This window comes from Geospiza fortis, unplaced genomic scaffold (genome assembly GCF_000277835.1).
Source record: "Geospiza fortis unplaced genomic scaffold, GeoFor_1.0 scaffold373, whole genome shotgun sequence".
In the NCBI taxonomy this organism is placed as follows: Eukaryota; Metazoa; Chordata; class Aves; order Passeriformes; family Thraupidae; genus Geospiza; species Geospiza fortis.
The window spans coordinates 287,266-294,275 of record NW_005054518.1 but is presented as its reverse complement, the minus strand read 5'-3'; positions in this window follow the sequence as shown (position 1 = coordinate 294,275).

The following is a 7,010-nucleotide window of genomic DNA, read 5'->3' as shown; positions in this document are numbered from 1 at the left end:
ATTATATAATATATAATATATAATACTGAAACAGCACTAGACAATTAATAATATTTGGCTTATTATTTCCTTGAATTATTTAAAAATACTTAAAACGTAGACAATGTGGTTTTAGGTTGGATGGTTTGGGGTAGGGATTTGAAATAATGGGGGCTGGGCTTTGTGTTGATGGGTTAAAGCTGGAAGGTGATTTCTGATAACATATGGAACCAGCCTTCAGAGATGCAGGGGTTGTCAGGCAGCTAAAGAAAGGTTTGTGAATCCACTTAGCTCCTTCTTGCAGCCTGGTTCTGTTCCTGCTATCGTCACTTGGGTTTTTTTTAGTATTTCCTAGCATGTTAATATGAAGAAATGGGTTTTTAGCAATGCTTCAGGGAAATGGGAGAAAACTCTATCTTGAATCTCTGTTTCTGTAATCACTTCTGCAACCTCATAACTGTCTTGTGAAATCATCACAAATCAGCTTGTGGCCTGCTTTCAGGACTTCTGCATTGCTGAATTATTTAAAATAAAACCACATAATTTGTTAAAAACCCCAAAATTATTTAGAATAAAATTCTGAAGACCGTGTGAATGTTTGTGGGCATATCTGGCCCTGTCATCTTTGATTAATTTGTTTCTTGGCTCAGTGTTGCAGAAGCTGTGCGTCCTAATCTTGTGCTTAAAAAGTCACTGCCAAAGGGAGATGTCACTGCTGCCTCTCCATCTCCAGTTTTTGGGGTGCTGCTGTGTCACACCTATTATGTGGACCTGCCTGAATAATTAAACTTAGCTAATAATTTTTTGTAATAGGAAAAAGTGTTTTAAAAAAGTCAGAGAATCTTTTTGAGGATCATTTAAAGTGTGAACTTTGTAAGTATTACTTTTAATTTATTTTTCCCCTAGAGCACAGCAAGATCTTTTCTTTTCCTCTCCTGTTCTGGGTTCTGTGCCTCAGACCACAGAGGTCATTTAGGCTCAGGATAAACCCTGACTGAATTTGGAAGAAATTCTGCCATAAAAACAGATCTGCTTGAGTCCACAGAAAAGCAGCTGCTAGAAAGTAGTGGCACTTCTGTTTGCTGAATTCCCCACCAGGCAGGATGTAGATTCAGTGCAATAAAATTACCTTTGATTAATTTTTTTTACAACTGAAATGTCAGTCCCCATGTCATGGAGTGATCTCTTTTTTTACATGAAAACAACTAAAATATTGGTCCTTGTGTCATGGAGTGATCTCTTTTTTTACAGGAAAACAACTAAAATGTTGATCCTCCTGTCATGGAGTGATCTTTTTTTGATCCAGGGTTGGTGGAAATGTTCAGGTGCCCTCACAATTGCAGGAGGGGATGAGAGCTGGTGCAGTGACAGCCCTGAGCAGTGGGACAGGGATCTTGGGAGCTGCAGTGGCTTTTGGAAGGATGAGGTTCAGCCTGGGGGCTCTGCATGATGTGTTCAGGATGCTGTCTCACATCAGGGAGGTTCTCTGGCAAAGACCAGAGTTTGGTGATGGAACACCCATATTGATCATCTCCAGAAGTTTTTCAGACCCCCAGGAACTGGAGAGCTGTGTTGGAGAAGGTTCTGTGAACAGAAAAAAAAAAACAAACAAACAAGAAACCCAGTTGCTAAAATTAATTGAAGAGCTTCTGTTGCAGTGCCCTGGAGCTGTGTCTGAGCCAGCTGATTGTGCTGCTGCTCATAAACCAAGGCTGGGTGTGCAGCTCCTCAGGCCCTGCTGCTCTGCTCCTCCCTGTGCAGGCACATCCTGCCCTCAGGGAGGCCAAAGGTTTGAAGGATAAAAAGATTTAACACCTTTCTCTGGTCTCCTGGGATGCAATAAAGCACTGACCTTCTATCAAAAAATCTGGAGTAATTGATGCCCTGGAGTTGTGTCATGTGCTTTTTCTGTAAAAAATAGAGCAAGACTTGCAAGCTGCTGCGTCTGAAGCTGCTGATGGCTGTGTGATGTTTGGGACCTCAGAATCCTGGGGAGTTCAGTGCCAGGGACAGCAGCATCCTGGGCTGTCACAGGGCAAATTCCAAGGGGGATATTTTTAATATTAACAGATATTCACATTGTCATTGGGTAACTTTTCTAAATATAAATGGGATGAAATTTGCATCCATGAGGTGTCCTCACTGCTCATGTGGCAAAATCCTGTGACCTGCATCCCAGGACCTCAGCTTACTCTGGTTCATTCCCTTGGCATTTTTAAAGATGTTTAGATGCAACACAACAAGCAACAATTCCCTGTAATTAAATTGTTGATCATCCTGGCTTGAGGAAGGAATGTGAGGCAACATGCACTCAAAAAATGGATGTGTTAATTAAAATGGACACGTCCTGGGTCATTGTTGCTTAATAGGAAGGTGGAGCTGCTGCTCCTGCTGAGCTGGCAGAGAGCAGCTCCCTGTGCTGTGTCAGAGCAGCTTTAGGTGCATTTCCTAAAATCACTGATCATATTGTGAACAACTGATCTGGAGAAGGACATCTCTGGGCAGAGCAATCTGTGTAATTCTGTAGATGTTCTGCTTGGAGAAGCTCTCCTTTAGCACTCTTGTTTGTTCTGCTCTGTTGGATCAGGCAAGCACTAGGAACTCTGTTCTTGGGACTGTGAATTGTCTTTCTTGTGATGTTGGCAAATAGTGGCAATAGCAGAGCTGAGTATTAAAGCTGTGAGCACTTGGTAACTGCAGGTAAACAGTGCTGGAGTGACAGAGCTGCCCCTGCAGACCTGAGTTTATTTCAACTTTGCAAACAAAGGGAAACAGCAGTAAAACCCAGGATCCTTTAATTGTGGGAGAGGCCCCTCTGCCCTGATAAAGTGGCTCTGGAGTGCCAGGACAGGCAGTAATTTCCGGATTCAGACCCAGAGAGTGCAGGGCTGCGCTCAGAGACACAAACTGGGCAATGTGTTGAGTGTTTGATGAAGAGTGCTCAGTGCAGAGTGTCTGGCTGGTGCCTTGAGAGGCTCCCTGGAGCAGAGGCTGGACAGTGGTAAAGGAATAAAGTAGGGATTTATTGGGAGGCTTTCACAGGATGCACCTTGGGCAGCCTGGCTGTGACTCCACCCAAGATGGACTCAGAGTTACGAGTTTACACACTTTTATAAGTTTTGGTCCATTTCCATATTGGGGTTAATTGTCCAATTACAGCTTCAGGTTATTCAGACCCATCCTCCCAATTTGCTCTCCTCAATTTGCTGTTGTTTGTACTTCTTGGGTGTTCTTGGGCTGGAAAAGGATTGTTTTGTCCAACTAAACTATGAAGAGAACTTGCTAACACTTTATATGAAGTTCAGAGTTAAATACTAATGCAGAATCTGGAAAATATGAAAGCTGAAATTTTCCTGTCTCCTACTCCTGTCTGTGCTGGGGGAGAGCTTTTCCCAGGCAGGGATGTTACCGCTGCCATGGGCAGACAATACAGGGAACATTCCCTGTCTTGTATTTTCTGAGACCCCTGAGGAAGGGAGGAATGAATGATGAATCTGACTCCATGTTCTTAGAAGGCTAATTTATTATTTTATATTACTATATTATATTAAAAAATTTTATACTAAGCTGTACTAAAGAACAGAGAAAGGATGCAGACAGAAGGCTAAAAGATACTGATGAAAAACTCGTGACTCTCTCCCCAGAGTCTGACACAGCTTGACCCCTGATTGGCAAATAAGTAAAAACAATTCACATGAAACGAATGAAGCAATCTCTGAACCACATTCCAAAGCAGCAAAACACAGGAGAAGCAAATGACATATACTGTTTTCCTTTTTCTCTGAGGCTTCTCAGCTTCTCAGGAGAGAAATCCTGGGCAAAGAGATTTTTCAGAATATATGACAGTGACACCCTGTTTCATTTCCAGCCCTGGCTGATGCAGGAGGAGCTGATGGGAGCTCTTCCCTCTCTCCTCCTGGGAGCTGTTTGGGTTTCTGTGCTGCAGCACGATCACAGGGGGGTGATTCACAGCGTGGGAGTGGCTCAGGGGGGTGGGAAGGAGGGATCCACCTCACCCAGGCATCCCTGGATGCTGTGCTGAGGCTGCCTTGGCGGCAGCTCACTCAACGTTCCCTGCCTTTGTCAAAAATGTGAATATTACTTCTGAGATTTGAGCTTCCCAATGCAGTCCTCTTTAATAGGAGAAGAAAATTGGTATTTCTGAGTTTGTTGTTGAGAGAGAATGCAGCTCCTTTCTGAAGAGAATAAAAGCTTCCAGCAAACAACTAGAGGTCATGGGGAGCGGTTGGAATGGCCAGGCCTGAGCAGGGCTGTGTGTTCCAGGGACAGCAGCTTATCCTGGCACAGCCAGGAGATCTGGAAGGGCCTGTCTGGCCAGGCCTGCTGGTCCAAAAAGATCCTTGTAGGTTGATTTCCTCTTGTGGCTGCAGAAATATGGAAGCTTTATTCAGTGTTTTTTTTGACATGTCCAGAAAAACCCTCTGCAAGCTACTAAACTTCCTTAGTTAATTTTTAAAATTATTTAGAACCACAGTGTGATGGTGTTCACAGAGGTCTTAGGATGAGGGAAGAGATGAGGATCTGACTCCATGTTTCAGAAGGCTTGATTTATTATTTTATGATATATATTATATTAAAACTATACTAAAAGAATAGAAGAAAGGATTTCATCAGAAGGCTGGCTAAGAATAGAAAAGGAAGGAATGATAACAAAGGGTTGTGTCTCGGACAGAGAGTCCAAGCCAGCTGATTGTGATTGGCCATTAATTAGAAACAACCACATGAGACCAATCACAGATGCACCTGTTGCATTCCACAGCAGCAGATAACCATTGTTTACATTTTGTTCCTGAGGCCTCTCAGCTTCTCAGGAGGAAAAATCCTAAGGAAAGGATTTTTCAGAAAATGTGTCTGTGACACCACAGCATTTAGGACAACTTGTGTCCCAGATGGTGACAGCACATTGTCATTCCTTTTATGAATATTACAGAATTGTTCTTTAGAGGAGCCTTGGTTTTGTCTTTACTGTTTCCCCTGTCACAGAGCTTCCCCTCCAGGTCAGGACCCCACTCTCACCTGGCAGCCCAGAGCTCTGCTGGTGTTGCTGTTTTATGGCCATTTCTTGTGTCCTGCAGTGCTGAGCTGTTGCTCAGCTCTGTCGTGTGTTGTGGGTGTAGAGAGCAGGCACAGTCCTTGAGTTTCCCTGTGCTGGGAGCTTGGTTGGTGCTGAGCCAGCTCCTCCTCCTGCTGGAGCTGCTGCTTGTCCTTATGTCCCCAGGTGTAATGTCCACGTCTGGTGTCCCTGGGATGTGGAGATGCAGGCAGAGCTTTGTGTTTCCTGTCAGGAGCATACTCCTGGAGAGGAGTGTAGGAGCTGTGATTCATCATGTCAGTTCCCTGTTTATCTTCAGAGCTCCTTTGACATCATAATTCTTCCTGTCAGTGTTCAAACTTCATTTTACTGGCAGAGCCGTGGTGCTGAGTGAGTGTTTGGTTTGGAGGTAGCCGTGGTTCCACCCACAGAGGAACCACTGCTGGGGCTCTGGGAAGTGTGGACTGCCCTGCTCACCAGGAATTACAGCTCTGCAGGTGTATTGCACCTCTCTGCCCTCTTTGGGTGATGAGGCTCTGGGCTCAGAGAGGCTTTGATGACGTTGGCAGGGGGCTATTTACAGATCACAAACGGGACGGGGCTGCTGTGGAACTGCCTTGAGCTGTTTTATTTTTCAGCATCAGTCTCATAACAAGGTGATGACAATGGGAAGATGCCAGCAGCTCACATCTCGGGCAGCAGACTAAGAATTTAATGCTACAACTCACTTTATAAGTTTTTTGACCAATCACGCAAAGCAAAAGCACATTGACAGTAGTTCTATCCAACCACTATAAGCACAGGTACCTTTGGTTAAAACAATGCTTGGTTATTTTGAATACAATACCTGCTTGTAAGCCTTAAAACACAACACACAGAGCTCCATTATTAAGTTTCAACCTTCCTAATATCTTGCTAGATAAACTTTTCTGTAGCTTAGAGAGTTATTCTAGACAAGCGTTAATACACAGACCATTGTTCTATTTATCTTTGCTTTTCTACAGTTTAAATAATTTTTCTGGTGACCTATCTCATGGCTGGTGCTTAGCTCTGCTCACAGTTCTGCTGTCTCTGGGGCCTGCCTTTTGCAGCTTTCCCCAAACCTTCTAATTTTGTGGATTCCCACATTTTGGTGCCCAACAGCTGTTACAGGAAAGCTTGGGTGCTTTTTGGAGCAGGGATCCCCATCTCAATGCAGCTCTGCTGGGGAAATGGAAATGTCTGGTACCCAGAGTGTTTCCTAACACTCCTCTGCCAGCACCTGAGTGCCAGAGATTCCATCTCTGTGCACCTGCATGTACATGGGATGTGTATCTGTGTCTGTTTTACACAAAGGAGATTTTTGAACATGCAATACTTGAACAATATTTGTCTTGTACAAACCATGTGAGAACAGGGCACAGAACCAAACCTGCCTCAGCTTTAGAGGCTGTTTCATAATCTCTTGCTCAGCATTAGGAAATGAAATGAGTTCAGTTATCTTGGATGAGGAGCATCTTTGCCCTAGCACTTAATGTTTCAGCTCTTCTCAGTACCAGCTGTCAGCAGTGCTCTTCAGTCATTGCCACCACCTTATCTCTGTGGGGGGAAACATGTTTTTCCTTGGCTTCCTCTGCCGCCGGCCTCAATGATTCACAGGAGGTGAATTGACAAAACTTGAGAGGTGTGGTTTATGTATATGTGAAAATATCCAAATAGCAGCCCCACTTTCTGGGCTTTAGCAGGGTTTGGACTGGATGATCTCCAGAGGGCCTTTCCAACCCCAACTATTCTGTGATTTTGTGCACACTTGAGTTTTGTATTTTCTGTGGAGGAAAATGAGTCCTTGCAGCTTTAGGAAAAAAAAATCTCTGAAAGATCAGATGTTGTGGTGATTGTTTCTATTAAGTAGCTGTTTGTTCTTCGGGGCAGTTTTTCTTTGTAAAAATAAAATATGCCAGTGTCATTAAGCCTCCTGTGTTTTGAGGCAACATTCCTG